Here is a 15,874-nt window from a genome sequence, read left to right as displayed (position 1 = left end):
TTCCCCCTCTCCCACTCCCTGCCAGCGGCAGGGGTGCCTCCCCCTATTCCAGGCTGCTCCAACCCAGCCTTGGACACTCGCAGGGATCCAGGGGCAGCCACAGCTTCTCTGGGCACCCTGTGCCAGGCCCTCACCACCCTTCAGGGGAGAATTTATTCCAGATATCCAACCTAAACTCCTCCTCCTGGGTGACCTCCTCTGACCTCACAAAGCTTTGAGCAGAAGGTTGAGTACAGTAGCCCTGGGGTCCCTTCCCACTTGAACTCCTCTCAACACAGGTACTCCCCGTGGCTGGAGATTATTGAAAAGAGTCAAAGCTGCTGCAAAAATACCCATTTTTGGCTGGGTGTTTATTTTCTGTTGTTGTTTATCTCAAAAGAACCGGAGGGTTTATTGGAGTAGAAACACACGGGTGGGATGAATTACACTTGTCTGTGGTGTTTTCCCGCCCCAGCCCTGGTTTCTGATGGGGGTGGCATTCCCAGGAGGATGATTTGACTCCTGTAGGCAGCTTTTGATGTGCTGTGCTGGAAGAAGGAGGAGGAGGAGGAGGAGGATGGAGCCCAAGCAGCCGCCTGTGACTGAGGGAAGCTCAGGCTCTGCTCTGCACTGCTGAGCTCATTCATTCCGGGGCTCTGGGAGTGACACTGATATTAAGTAAGCAAAGTGCTCTGCTTAATCACAGCCTGTGTGTGCTCCTGAGAGAGATGGAGGCAGCAGAATTCCCCCTCACACTCAGTACAGAACATCCACAGCAAGATAACTCCATCAGGATCCTGGGCAGGGCTTGTCTGAAGAGGACAAGGAGAGGACTTGTTCTGAGAACTGCCCTAAAATGGAGGTAAATTTGGAAGAGAATACTTCTTAACACAGAACAGCCTCTCCCAGCCCTTTGTCCCTCAGTGCCTCAGCTGTGGGACCTGCTGTCACCTCTCATGAGGACTTGCCACTGCAAGAGCACTCCGAGAGAAAATAATACAGATTATTTGGCCAGAGAGATGCCCCCTCCCACATATGGGGCAGGATGGTGCTCAGGTGAGTTCTCTGCCTTCGAGCCAGAACACTGCCTGTGGCACAGTGTCAGTGTCACAATTGCTGGGGAAGTGGCAGGGCCAGCTCAGCAAGGCTGCATTTCAGTGCTCTCTTCCTCTCTCAGCTCTCCAAAACTGGTGGCATCCCAGAGACATGTAGGAGAGTGTTGCCCTGATTTTTAAAATTGTTACGTTTTCTTTTATAGTTCTTCTGAAAGTTTTAAAGTTATTTTTAAAGTTTTTTACGCCTTCTGATGTTTACATATTTCTACTTCAGTTCTCACTCACTGTTCATGTAAATAATGATTGTTTTGCATTCTTCTTTGTGGGAGGAGAGAATTGATGGACTGTTGGTTTGACCAGTGTGGTTGGAGAGGTGGCAGTTCCATCCTCCCATCCACTGTCACTTTTGGAATTCTGTATATTGTGAGGTCAGAAATAGAATTGGTTCTTTTTCTCTCCTGAACTCACCAAGGTTCTGTGTACTCATTTCATGTCCAATAGTGACAGAAGAGAGACAGTTCCCTCCCTCCCTTGGTCCTCCCCTCCTCTCCCTGCTGATTTCCACCTGCATTTCTTTGTCTCTCCTTCCCTCTGAACCTCCCTCCTGCTTTGTCTTTAAGCCACCGTGTCAGCAGTTGGGTTGTGGGAACCTTCAATTCCCTATTCAGTTCATCATGGAGCAGTAATTTTCTGCACTTCCATAATTAGGGGAATTTTAAGCAAACTACCCTGTGGATGATTACAAGCCGGATTTAATCTCGGTTGCTTTGATCACCAAGACGATGAAGACACCTCTGGAATATTTGGTGGTGTGCTCTGCCTGAAGAACCTCGTGCCAGCTGCTTTCTCCCTGCCTTTCCCTCCCTCTCACCTCCCCTCCCTGCCAACCCAGGGATTGTCTTTTCAGCTCAAGTGGAAGGAATAAATGCTCCTTCCTGGAAGATGAAACTCTGTTAAAATCAGTTTTCCCAGTGAAGAAGCAGCGTGGCCTGATTGTTGGAGCAGGGCATAAGGAAGGCAGTCAGGGAATTAAATTTCCAAGCCTGTGCCTTGGTTTCCTCATCTATAAAATGATGGAAAAAGGAACAGGGCATTAATTTGCTGTTGAGCTTTGTAAAAGCCCCTGTAAGCAGCATTCCAAGGGCAAATGTCTGATTCCTCGGGTCTCTCAGATGGTTGGGGAAGATCTGTGATAGAATCACAGGATGGTTTGGGTGGGAAGAACTTTAAAGCTCACCCAGTGCCTCCCCTGCCATGGCAGGGACACCTTCCACTGTCCCAGGCTGCTCCAAGACCCTTCCAAACTGGCCTTGGGAATGGCCCATTTAATGCTCCTGGTTCCAGAGAGGGGACAGTGACAGAGTGTCTAGGTTTGGGAAGGCAGGTGTCTGCTAAGGAAGGCAGGAGCCTCCCCTGAAATGAAAAAAATGTAAACCCCCTCCATCCAAATTGTTATAAATTTGAAATTAAGGGGGGCTCTCAGGCTAAAATATGGGAGCAGGAATAACAGTTTTTATTAGGGAAGGAAATATGAAGATAAAATAAACAATGCAGTGAACCAAAACAACACTGACAGTCAGAATACAACCTGACACCCTGTTGGTCAGGGTGTTGGGAACAGTCTAATTGGGAATTGTGGCTGCAGTCCTCCTGGAGTGGCAGGTGTGGTTCTGTTGGAGAAGGGATCCTGTAAAAAATCTGTCTTCCTGAAGTGGGAGAGGCAGCTGTTCCTCTGGGAAATCCAGTGCAGGAAAAGCCATGCTGGTGTCCCAAAAACCCAGATTATATCCAGGTAGGAATGCTTGGCTCCTCCCTCTGGGTGCAGCATCTCCCAATGGGATGTTACAGCTCTCATCAGCCACCAGGGACATTCAATAGCCCATTATCAGCAGATGTCTCCCCTGAGGGAGGATTGGGTGTGGAAGAGATAAGGAAAAACTGCCCAGATACAGTCTGAATTTCCCTACACTTAATCCCAGTTTTCTAAGCCCTTTTAAACTTTTCAACAACATTCACACATCCAGGAAGGGGTGAGAGACAGGGGAATGAAGATAAACGGGCATTTAAGTTCACTCAGACACAATTCCACTGGAAATGGCAACATCTGACGGAAAGGAGGAGAATTTGGTGATTATTTTTATTGTAGGAGATTTTGTGAGCCCCCAGACAAATGTCAGGACATGAAGCCTGGAAGCAGCCAGGGAAAAGAGTGGAGCACTCAACTCAGGAGGCAGGAGGTGTGATAATACCTGGGGACAAGGAAAAAGAGATAAATAAACACAACACAATAATTAAATAATGTTAAATAAACGTAACACAAGACAACTGCCATACAGAAATGGAATTCATCTTGCCTTTCAATCTGGGACACAGAGGAGGGCTGAAGGGGCACCCTGAGCCTGCAGCAATGTCTGCTGAGGACTGGAGGCAGCGGGAGATGAATTTCAGCACTGAGGAAGAGGATGGAACAAAGGTTTGGATGATCAGCAGAAGAGCTGGCCCACAGCAGCGTTATTCCAATTTATACACAAAGATTGTGGCAGGAGCTGTTCCAGCTCAGGGAAAGGGCAGGATTTCCCTGCCACAGGAATCTCTGCTCAATGGGAGGTCACGGGAGGAGGTTCCTGCTCCCAAATGTGAGCATGATGGGCTGTCAGCCCCGGTGTATTAATAGGCTATTAATGCTTCCAAGTTTCCTGAGCCACGTGCATGGGTTTTCGATAGGTTAATTAGGCCATATTTCAGGATAATTACAGCTGTATATTTCTGCACTAATTAAGTGGCTTTAAAACATACCCACAATGTGGCTCAGTGAATCATAATTAAACTTTCTCTGCCTCCTGCTATACACTATGGAACTAATACCCATAAAAGACCCGAGCGCTGCTCCTTGCCAGCAGCAAATTGGAGCTTGCAAAAAAAAAAAAAAAAAAAAAATCTTATGGAATGTCTGCCTTTTTTTTTTTAATAGAATCATGTACAAACTAATTCAAAATGAATATTACATGAGTCATCAAAATGCTGCAGCTTCCCTCTCTTTATTTATATTTATCCTCCCACGTGAGCTGTCACCTAGAGGAGACGGCGGCGCTCCAGGGTGAGGGGAGAGTGATTCATTCTTGCAAAGTCTCTGACAGAGATGAGCTTTGCTTTTCCCTCCCTTCCAGCTGGGCAAGGCTCAAAATCCATGGAGAACGATGTTGGAATCTCCCACTTGTGATAAATTCTGGCTGGTGGGGAAAAGGAGACAATTCCTGGCTGCTGCTTGCCTGTCACTGCCCCCTCCTTGGTCCTGTCTAGCTGGAGGGATGAAATTCCTTTTCCTCTCCTTTTTCCTCCTCCTTTTTCCTCCTCCTTTTCCCTCTCCTTTTCCCTCTCCTTTTTCCTCTCCTTTTTCCTCTCCTTTTTCCTCTCCTTTTTCCTCTCCTTTTTCCTCCTTCTTTTCCCTCTCCATTTTCCTCTCCTTTTTCCTCTCCTTTTTCCTCTCCTTTTTCCTCTCCTTTTTCCACTCCTTTTCCCTCCTCCTTTTTCCTTTTCCTTTCCCCTTCTTCTTTTTCCTTCTCCTTTTCCCTCTTCCTTTTTCCTTCTCTATTTCCCTCCTCCTTTTTCCTCTCCTTTTTCCTCTCCTTTTCCCCCCTCCTTTTTTCTTTTCCTGTTCCCTCCTCCTTTTTCCTCTGCTCTTGTGTCATTCAGTGCCCTTTCAGTCTCCCCTTGACAAAAATACCAGTGCCTTGTCTTGTAATTTTGTCATTCCCTGGATGATCCCAGTAATCCTTTCCTTGCACAGGTTCCTTGCATCTTCCTCAAGATAATTTATCTCTTTTTCCTTGTCCCCAGGTATTATCACACCTCCTGCCTCCTGAGTTGAGCTGCTCCACTCTTTTCCCTGGCTGCTTCCAGGCTTAGTGTCCTGACATTTGTCTGAGGGCTCACAAACTCTCCTACAATAAAAATAATCACCAAATTCTCCTCCTTTCCATCAGATGTTGCCATTTCCAGTGGAATTTTGTCTGGGTGAACTTAAATGCCCGTTTATCTTCATTCCCCTGTCTCTCACCCCTTCCTGGATGTGTGACTGTTGTTCAAAAGTTTAAAAGGACTTGGAAAACTGGGATTAAGTGTAGGGAAATTCAGACTGTATCTGGGTTTTTGCATTTTTCTACTGATTTACTCCAGTTGTATCTCCAAGCTTTTGATGGGAGCTTGCAGCAAGCATTCCAGTGGAGGAATTAATAATTAGATGAGGAAGATTAGATTAAGGAAGAGTGAGTAGTGATGGGTGCTGTGGAAATAAAATGATACAGATGGACACAGAGATAGATCAGCCTGACTGAGAGAAGCGAATTTTAAGCAATGTTTTAGCACATTTATGGAAATTCAGTGTGATATTCACCCAGGAAACTCATTCCAGGGTTGAGTTCAGCTGCTCAGGAGACAGCCAGAGCCGTGTGAGCAGCATAAGCAACACCAAACAGCTCTCATTTCCCTGCTGGAATTGTCCCAGCTAATTCCTGATGCAAAGCAAAACAAATTCTAAACTTCCACTCGGAGCAGGGCTTCACTCCCGGGGTCCCTCTGCCATTTTTATGAGTTACCTCAGCTAATGAACAGATTCTGGGAGAGACAGAGCTCCCAGACAGGCAGGGAAGCCAAATTTGAGGATTATTGATGAATTATTCAGCCCTCTCTGCCCTAACACTGACATGTGAGCAGGAGCTTAATGCCCTCAGGCACCATTTCATTGTGGGAGGACAGATCCAGGTTTGTAATCAACATCTCGCATAAAAGCCCCTTATTTACACGTGGAAAGCAATTTTTTTCTGGGTCTCAGGCCTTAATCTCAAGTGTCTCCTGTTTGAGAACAAAAAATTAAGTTCTGGGTGAGGTTCATTTTCTATGGACCATGTCAAAAGCTCTCATGGAGCACGGGAGGCAGGAAAACTGCTTGGTTCATCACTTATTTATTTCTAATGAGTGGGAGAGGAAAAATGCAGCAAGACAATCCAGGTGAAGTCGAAGGGAAAGGTTTTTAATGAGAGGAGTGAGGAATGAGTTATCCAGGAGAGTCACTGAATCCCCTCCCTCAGAGGCTTGCAGGAGGTGTTGGGTATCTGTGATTCTGCTCCAGTGAAAGGCAGAGGGATGCAACTGCACAGGTCTAAGACAGAAAGGAAGAGAATTAAATTACAGGTCAGCTGAGACAGTTGTGATGAAGACATTTCAGCAACATCACTGAGCGTGGGAGCCTTGGCAATGTGCAGATTCCCCAGGATGGATAAAACCTGATTTAATTCCAACCACAGGCACCTTGTCCTGCTCCAGCCATCAGTGCTGAAGGTGACTTTCTGCTGAAAAGCAGCAGGGAGGGAAGAGGAGGGAGTTCAGCACATCTTGGGAGGCTTTCCCCTCTCTCCTATCCTTGGAGTTCAAGTTGCAGGTCCAGCGATTTCTTTAGGGGCTGTTTCCACCCTTCAGCCAAATCAAATCTGCCCCAAGCCTTCCCCAGAGCATCCAGGAATAACAGCAGCAATGCCTTAAACAAAACAAAACAAAACAAAACCAACCCAAACCACTGAATTTGTGTCACTTTTAGAGCTGCAAGTGAGGATTTTAAAGCTGTTTGAAGTGCCCTGTTGCAGCTCAGAAGGAAGGGAGTCAACTTTCCCCTCTGCTTGCCCTCCCAAGTCCTGGACAAAGCTTGCCACATGCCCCTAATCCAGCTCAGGTTGCCCAGGGGAGTTTTTTCCTGTCTCTGGAGGCACCCAAGGGCTGTGTTTTGATGCAGCCCTAAGTGCTCTGCACCACTTAGACTGGAAGGCTCTGTATAAAACCTTAACCACTGCCATTAATCGCTCTGCTCGGCTGCTGCTGACTTTTATGTGGCAGGAACTGCAGCCTGGACCAAGCTGCTGCCACTGGAAAAACATCCCTGCACAGGGAAAATATCCCTCAGGTTGGGGCTGAGCTGGAGGGCAGAGAGGGAGGAAAATCTGCAGCTGAGAGGGATGAAGGGGATGCTCGAAGGGGAGAGGCAAGGCTGGAGGAATCCTTGGGGCTGATGTGCACCAGGCAGGGCTGGGTTTGCTGCAAAAACTCCGTCCCTGAGTGCAAACACAGGAGGGTTGGCTCTGAATACCGATGGGCTTCAGGCTGAGAAAAATCAGTCCCACCTTCACCTGCAAAAGTCACCCCAGTCCCCAGCAGGCAGCACAGGCACTCGTGGTGACATCCAGCTAAATTCTGGGCAGGAGGGTAAAAGCAGCTGGGGGAGATTTGGGTTTGAGGGCTGAAGGAATGGGCAGGACTCAGCAGGTCCCCTGTTCTAGGGGGAGATATGGGACAGGAGCAGGGCTGTGGCAGGAACTTTCTTCTCTCACGATTTTTTCATAGAGGAGCACAGAGAGAAGAAAGAGAAAACAATTTCTATTTCTTCTCCTTTTTTTTCACCATGTAGAAAGTGTTTCAAAAATTGTTTACCTGGGGTGGTTGCTTGGTTGGATTCTGGTGAGGATTGTTTGAGCCTGGTGGCCAATCCAACCTACCTGGGGCTGGGCTCACAGAGAGGGTCATGAGTTGTGAATTAGTTAAAGAAAGTAAAAATGTAATTTTTAATATCTCCTTTAAATGATATATTGATATATTATAATATAGCTATAATAAAAAAAAGCATTAAACCTTCTAAACTGGAGTAAAATAATATATAAATATATTATAATATAGCTATAACAAAAAAAAAAAAATTCAACCTTCTAAACTAGAGTCAAACATCATCATTTCTTCCCACCAAATCCACCTACATTTTCAATCCAGGGAAGAAGGGCTGGGGGTGCAAAATGAGGTGCAGGAGCCCTTTGGGGTGCCAAAGGCAGAGGGTCCCTGCCAGGCAGGCTGAAACAGAGAGTTTCAGGCAGTCACTACACGCTCCCAAAGAGCTCTTCAGGATGCAGGTGAGCTGAACAAATGGAAATTGAGCGTGTCCAAGGCCGAGGAGAGTGTGACAGCTACAGCTGCTGCTTTTGGGGACAGCCCTTCCTGGGGACAGCTCCTCTGAGCTGCACACGCGGGATGCTGGCTTGGCTTCATCCCTGATGAAAAGGGGGCACGATCCCCCCAAAAAGCCACAGCCACTCGTGGATGTCTTGCCTACAGAGCTGCAACAGATTAAAGGATTTGTTTGAGGAGGAACACTCTCACCCCTGGCAGTTTTAATAAACCAATAATCAAATAAAAGAAGCGACTACAATAAATTAACATCTTTTACCAGAAGCCAGGCAAGACTATCCTTTTAAAGCCATTGTCAGAGCTGTAACCGGTGAGACAAGGGAGGGAGGGGAGAAGAAGGAGCAGCAGAGGGGAAAAGCAGGGAAAAAAGGGAAAAAAAGTGTTTAACCCCGGTTGTTAGACATGCGAATCCCACGTCTAATTTCCAGCGGCCTTACAGCGTGTGTGAGTGCTGATAAGGCCTGTGTGAAATTGCCAGCTCAGGCCGAGGCGTGGATGTGCCATAAACCATTTCTTTATTGAGCAGATAAAGGAGCGAGGCCGGCTGAGCATGACTGAGCCATTAAACTCTGCAGCCGAGCAGGAGGGGTGAAGAAAGGCACCCATTCCTATTAGGAACGCCATTAGTTAATGAGAATTTGTGTCTGTGTGTGTGTGATCAGAGAGGGTTTTCACACACACACCTGGCCCCAGGTTCTGTGTGGGTGGAGAAGGATCAGGAGGGGTGGGGAGGACACTGTGTGACCCCTCGGAGAGGTGTGCAAGGAACTGAGGGTGAGGGGCAGGAAAATAGGGAGAAATGCAAGTGAAAAGCACATTCCAGGTGAGTCTGTGAGGAGCCAGAGGGCTGGGCCATGCAGTGCTGCTGCTGCTGCTGGAGTGTCCAGCTGAGCTGGGCTGTGTTTTGGTAATAACATTTTTTCAGCTTTGCTGGGTGTTTTTCCAATGCCCGCTGTGCTTCCTGCGTGTCTTATCCATGAAGTTTTGATCACAGGATTGTAGAATTGTGGCACAGATTGGGTTGGAAAGGGACCTTAAAGCCCTCTGGGACAGCTTCCACCAGGCCGGGCTGCTCCAAGCGCCATCCAACCTGGCCTTGGACACTTCCAGGGACACAGCAATGCCTGGCCACCCTCACAATAAAGAATTTTCTTCTAATATCTCATCTAAACCTTCTCTCTCTCAGTTTGCTGCTGCTTTAATGCAACTCCAGCTCACTGGCGATCAGCAGGGCGAGGAAAGGAGAGAGGTGCGCAGCTTTGGGGCTCTTCCAGCTGTGGATTCCCATCCTTTCCCCAGCAGGGAAGGTCCATCCCAGCTGCTGGCGGTGTCTGAGGTGGCATCGTGTGGCAGAGAACTCCTGGCCCTGTGCTCACTGCTGGTGGGAGCAGCACTGAGGGGAGCGGGCAGCGAGCGGCCGCAGGGCTTTGGGAGCGCTCGGGCTGAAGCAGACCACCTAAAGCAGAGCAGATGGCCACAGCAGCCCCCAAAAAGAGCAGCCTCGCACTCTCCCTGCTCATCACCTGTAGTTTTCCCCCCCTCCACGCAGCCCCCCAAAGAATCCGACTAGCTCAGAGATATGGGGCTGTGAGGGGAGGAATACCAGGAGAGGGATAAATATTCAAAAGAGGTTCTTACCCCAGGGTGTTGGGACAGCTCTCTTTATTCTGTGGTGTCCATGGAGAGCGGGGCAAAAGAGAGAGAACAGGAAATCTCAGGGGTCTATATAGGTTTTGGACAGGGTGGGCTTTCCTGGCTCCCCACCAACCCTGTTGGGGCAGGAAGGAGGATCCAGGGGTTATCTTGATCAGAGTCACAGGGTCCCAGGGAAAGGGGGGAAAAAGGGTGCCCATGAGCTCACCGTAACAATCACCGGCCTTCCATCCAGTCTCAGCCTTCCAATTTTCTCAGCAGAGCCTTTGACAGCTGCTGGGGGGGAAATTGCGCAGCCGGGGCGAGGGGAGAGGAGCGGAGCCCTCGCCTCCTTTTCATTACCCACAGCACCAACTCCCTTTGTCTTCCGAAGCAATTTCATAGCCCGTGCACAAACACGGAGCCATCAAAGGAGCCTTTCACAGGGCTGGCACGGGAGACAATGGGAAGCAGATACACCTCCATCAACAAAGGGCTGCATTTCCATTTTGATAACAAGCACTGCCGGCTCCCTGTCGAACACACCGGCTTGATTTCCCTCTGTTTTCCCTCTCCTTCCCGCAGCCAGCCCCAGGATGGGGTGTACAATAGCATTTCCCTTCCCTCCCCTTGTCGTGCTGACAGATCTGATAGCCCTGCCACGCTCTTTCCTTCCAAAGAGCAGAGACACAGAGAAGCAGGCCTTGTTTTCCTCCCTTCAGCGTTATCTCGCTCTTTCATGTCCTCATCTCGCAGTGATGGGACAGCAGAGCTTTAGGAGCTGCCAGAAGGGTGTTTTCCTTCTCCTGGGGGTGTGCACTGGAGCATTCCCAGGCTTGCAGCAGAACCCAGCGTGGCTGCCCAGGGCTGTTATTTTAGCAGGAGAGGAGGAAGGAGAGGGCTGAGCTGGCACAGGGCTCCCAACCAGCTGGCACCTGCCAGGGACAGGGATGTTGTTCCTTTAGGATCCCTAAACACGGCCCTAATGGGACAAGCAGCCTGCTGTCATAATTAGAGCACTCCACCCATTTTTAAATGATTCAGCCATTTTACCTCATCCCTAAACCGATATCTCAGCCACGCTGAGAAGATGGACAATGCTGGTTCCCCTTGCTTTGGTAAGACTGAGAGAACCAGGCACTGATTCCCCACCTCGCCCTGCTGCTGCCCCGTGGTTGGAGTGTCCCCACCAGGACCAGCACCTCGTGCCTGTGTTGGATGTTGTGTCAGAGGGGAATCAGCAGGGACAGCCCCCCTGGTTCACTGCTGGCTCCCAGCCCTGCAATATTCCTGTCCCCAGGGCCGGGGACGTGTGAGCACCTTCCCCTGGGAGCAGCAGAGGAATCCACCAGAGAGGAGCTCAAAACCAGTGGGGACAGGAGGAGGAGAAGTGGAGAAATTCTGCTCTTGGGCTCCAAGCAGCCCTGCCCTGCTGAGGCTGTGAACAGCCCAGTGGGTCTCAGCCAGGAGAGGCAGAAGAGGAACACGGAGCTCCAGCTCCTTGTCCTTGGGGGCCCTGAGTGACAAAGCTGGGACAGGATCCTGACACAGCTGTGACACAGGTTCCTCTCTTTGCTGTGGCAATCCAGGGAAGGGCTGCAGTACCAGGAGCTGTCCAGAGCCCTGTGACTCCCTCTTTTGTCTCAGTCTGCTGTTACAAAACCAAGCAGTTTCGTTAAAAACTCCCTCTTGTGATGGTGAACACCACAGGCACTCGCTGCTGGTCCTCAGACATGGGTGGGCTTTACTCTCCAGAGGTTTTTAGGGTCATTATTTCATCTGCCACCAGCTGACAACATTTTCAGCCTCAGCAGAGGAGCAGTTTCCTTTTCAGGCTGATCCTGGGAGGATGAACTGGATTTCAGGACCTCCTGGTGCCACTGCACGGAGCAGGGGCTGGGAGAGGAGCAGGGGTGAGAGCTGAGGCTGATCTGGAACAAAAAAAAAGAGAGAAAGGGTGAAAGACAACCCGAGGAAACACAGAGTGGGGTGTGAAGAGGGTGAAGAAACACACAGAAGACCTTTTGAAAGGAATGGGAAACAGAAAAGGAAGGAAGCCTTGTGTACAGTGGATTGTTCACCCAGATCAAAATGCCAACTAAATTAGGATATTATAGGTCACTGAACAGGGATTGCACAATGGCCGAGCCTCTAACAAAGGTTAAAACACAGAACAAAGACAAATAATGACAGAACCCAGAGCCAGTGACCATAAACTCCAAACAAAAAGGAGGGCGGCGTGCACAGGATGCGAAAGCAGAAGAAATCGTTGTTTGCAATCAGTGCTCAGTGGGTCAGACTGAAAATAAAATGGCTTTGCAGAGCCAGCATCCTAGATGGGGACACAGAGGCAGCTTTGACAAGGTCTTTCAATAAAATTAATACACTTCAAACGCCTGGTAGGAATGAGAAGCTGACATCAGCTCACAGACAGACAGGAACATGTTTAAAATGTGCAATATATGAATGTCAGAATGAAGGAAAGAAACCCTGAACTGTTCTGTACAGCTGTCTGGGAAATTTTCTGTGAAATCTTTGGTTGGAAAATCACTATTTAGCTAAATTGTAGCTATTTGCATTGAAAAGGGCAGTTTTGCTAAACTTGTGGGTTTGAAAACATTCACAGAAAAGCACTGGAATGGTTGGAGTGTGCCAGGTCTTGCCTGATTTTCCAAGGAAATGGAATATGGGATCACACCACATATGGCACCAGTGAGAAGAGGCTCTCCTGTCCCCTCCTACAACTCCTGAACCCTCTGAGAGATTTTATTCAACTGTGACAAAGGGACAGGGGCTCTCAGTGTCATTAAACCCTACATAAGAGGGACTCATGAAGGAAGGATGTTGGGGAAGCTGCTGGCTTGTGACAGGAAACACCAGCACCCATTTTCAGAGCTGGTTCCTCTCTCTGTCCCCCACTGTCCTGCCTTGGTCCCTGGGCTCCCACACCCTCCAGCTGGGCTCAGAACCCCAGAAATCCTGACTTCTCCCTGATCTCATACAGAAACCAGCCCTGCTCTCCCAGACAGGCAGCCCTCTAGGTGACTTTTGGGGTTGCTATGGCAGCAAAATTGATAACTCTCATCTAAAAAGGCAATTCAGTGTTGCAGAGGATGATCAGCAGCATCCATCACGCCCATACCCCGTAGCTGCCGGGGTAAATGACCACCACAGCTGCTCAGATGTATTTCTCTCAAGTCCTCGTGGCTCTGTGCTGTCACTTGGGCCATCCCAGCGTGTGGAAAATGAGTGAAAGACACAACATTCTTGCTTTGCCACAGATGTTTTACTTCCCCTCTGATCAGTCTCGGGAGAGGGTGGCTGCTGCTCTTTGGGGATGCTTTGGGTGCTGTGTGCTCTGATAGCTGCTCCCTCAGCTCCATATCTTGTTCTGCTGTGAGGCTGAGATAGCAAAAGCTTTGCCAGATTTCTTTAGGATCCTCTTTTTAACGCCTCAGATCTGCCTGGCAGCCGGGGAGGTGTACAAGTCAGAGGGGAGGTGGGGATGCAGAGGGTGGAAAAGGCAGGGCCTGTGCTCTGTGACATCAAACCAGTCTGTTATCTCTGCCTCCAGACTGAGGGCAGAGCTGGGAGCGATCCATCCTGCAGCTGTCTGCAGCAGCCACCTTCAGATCTGAACCTGGCAGCTCCCCCTGCTCCTGCAGGGACACTGAATTTGTCCCCTCAGGCTGTTTCTTTTTCCCTGGCCCTTCCCACAGCCCTGATCTGGGGATGAGCACATGCAAAGCTGAGAGCACAGCCTGGGTGTGAACCAGGAATTCAGGTGACAACAGCAGGGGCAAGACCCCGTTACTGCTCCAGACATTTCTAGGGTCACCACATCCCACCTTTTTCTTTATTTATTTTTAAACACAGTCGTGTCCTTGTGAAATAACATTCAAATGTTCATTTTTGACAGTAATGTTCAAAGCAAACACTGCTCCTTTCCCCTCTGAAATCCCAGGCAAAAGGACAGTGATGAGATCCAGCTGCTTGTACTGCAGCAATTAATAAATGCTGCCATTTTTACAGACAGCACCAAGTGTTTTGTTGGTGTTAATATGATTTACACAGGGGTAACAGGACCCCCCAAATCGTTCCCTCGCCATGCAAATAAAGGCAGATTTGCTGTTGCATCTTATTTTATTATTGATTGTACCTCTCTTTTCCTTTGACCTGAGGAGCCCCTGTCCCCCTCCCTGGCACCAGGGCAATCACAGCAGTCACTGCTCTCCCTCCATTTCCCTCTTGCCTTGCCTTTTTCTTTATTTTCTTCTTTTTTTTTAAGGCTGTTTCTCAGAGCTCTCTGAGCCACTCATTTCCTCAGCTTTGATTGTAGTGGCTGAGGTAGCAATAGCAAGTGCAATTTTCTAGCTGTGTTTCATGGATGGTTTAGAATAAAACCCTGCATTAGCCTGAGCAGCTCCAGGATTCTCTCAAAGCCACTGCTTGTCACACACACCGTGCCCTGCCTTCTGTCCCCAGCTCAGGGGGTGACACCACCAGCAGTGCTGGCCCAGGGCTGCTGCTTCCCATCCCCATCCTCTTCCTCCAAAGGGAGAAAGCAATCGAGTTTTTGCTCCAGTGATGGAGATGAAGGCTCCTGCTGTGTGGTCTCCATCCCCTGTGGGTGTCACACCCCAGGTCCCTCCAGCAAGGGAATCATCATTTATCCCTCCTGCAGGATTTTCCAGCCTGCAGCTCAGCCCCCCTTTCTGATGGGAGGATAAATAACCAGGACAAGCCCCAGGACTCCTCTCCTTCCCTCCCAGGACTCACCCATGCAGCTGCTGTCACCTTGCCTGCATTACTGCCACGGCAGCACTGCTGCTCCTGCACTGGGGGATCTCTCCCTGCCTCAATCTGAGATTTGCAGCTCCATAAAAATCTCTGAGCACCCTCACGAAGAACAAACAGCGCTCAGCATGGAAATGATCAGCCTGGGCAGGGAGCAGCCCCTGGGCTGCCACTGCTGTCACCTGGCTGAGGGCACCTCATCCCTCTGCTGTCCCTGTCACCCTCACCAGGGATTGGGATGGAAAGGCTCCACCAAACCCGCAGGGATGAAGGGCTGTGACATGTCCAGGCACATGACAGGGTGCACAGGGAGGGGACAACACAGCCCCCAGTCCCCACCTTCGCTGCCTGCCCACAGCCAGGCACAGCCCTGAGATATTTCTCTGCCAGCCCTGCCACTCTCCCGCTGTTCCCAACACGTTCCCAGTGACTCACTACCAAGATATCTGGTAAATACACAGAAAAAAAAACCCTCTTGTGTCCCTGTGTTACCCTGAGCCTGGGGAAAAGCTCTGGGAGCCAGCAGGTTCCAGTCCATTCCTCCCAACCTGTCTTTGCTTCAGCAGCTCAGGTTTCCTCAGCGTTCCGAGTGGGTGAGCAGGGAAGGGTTTAGCCAGGACCTTATCAAAGCTGGAGTCAGGGAAGCAGTGAGCTCTGCACCTCATTAAATGGATTTAGGAGTTGTGATGGTGCTGCTGGACAGCCCTGGTCTGCAGAAGGAAAAGCCTGGGGAGCAGAGAGAGAAGGGCTTTGTGTTGAGGAGTAGCAACAAAAGGCAGATGAAGAACAAGGCTGGCTCTATCTGGAGATCTCTGTGAAATGGAGACAGCTGGGACAGCTTGGCCACAGAGCCATGGAGCCATCCCAGAGGGCTGCTCCCAGTACCAGGATGGTTTATCCAGGATCTCTGCCCGCCTCAGGACCAGGCAGCTGAGCCTGAAATTCACTGTCCCCAGGGCTCCCCAGCACCCCTGGCACCACCCCTGCCTGCCTTGGCACCCCAGGCTGCTGCTGCCACCAGGGCACACACTTTGGCACCCAGGCTGTGCACAGGGGATCCACCAGCTGCAGAGGGGCTTTGGGCCAGATGGTGGCCAGGATTAGGGGGTTTTCAGGCTGCATCAGAAACCTCGATGATCTAATATTGCTCCAGATGTGAAATGCCTTAATCCACAGGGAGGAGGTCTTATTTTTTTTTTGGGGGGGAAGAGACAGCCCCTGCCAGATCCCTTCCTGGAAAGGAATTTCCTTGCCTGGCAGGGGGTGGTGGTCTGGGAGTGTATTAAAGAATGACAGAACATAGCTGGCTCACCACTCTTATCTGGCAAGCCACACACAGAACCTCCCTGCACAGCAGCTCCCATACCCCCTCCACGCAGCCATTCGGGCTAAGGGATTTTTTTTTTAAA

Source organism: Taeniopygia guttata, chromosome 24, assembly GCF_048771995.1.
Source record: "Taeniopygia guttata chromosome 24, bTaeGut7.mat, whole genome shotgun sequence".
In the NCBI taxonomy this organism is placed as follows: domain Eukaryota; kingdom Metazoa; phylum Chordata; class Aves; order Passeriformes; family Estrildidae; genus Taeniopygia; species Taeniopygia guttata.
This window is presented reverse-complemented; position numbering follows the sequence as displayed.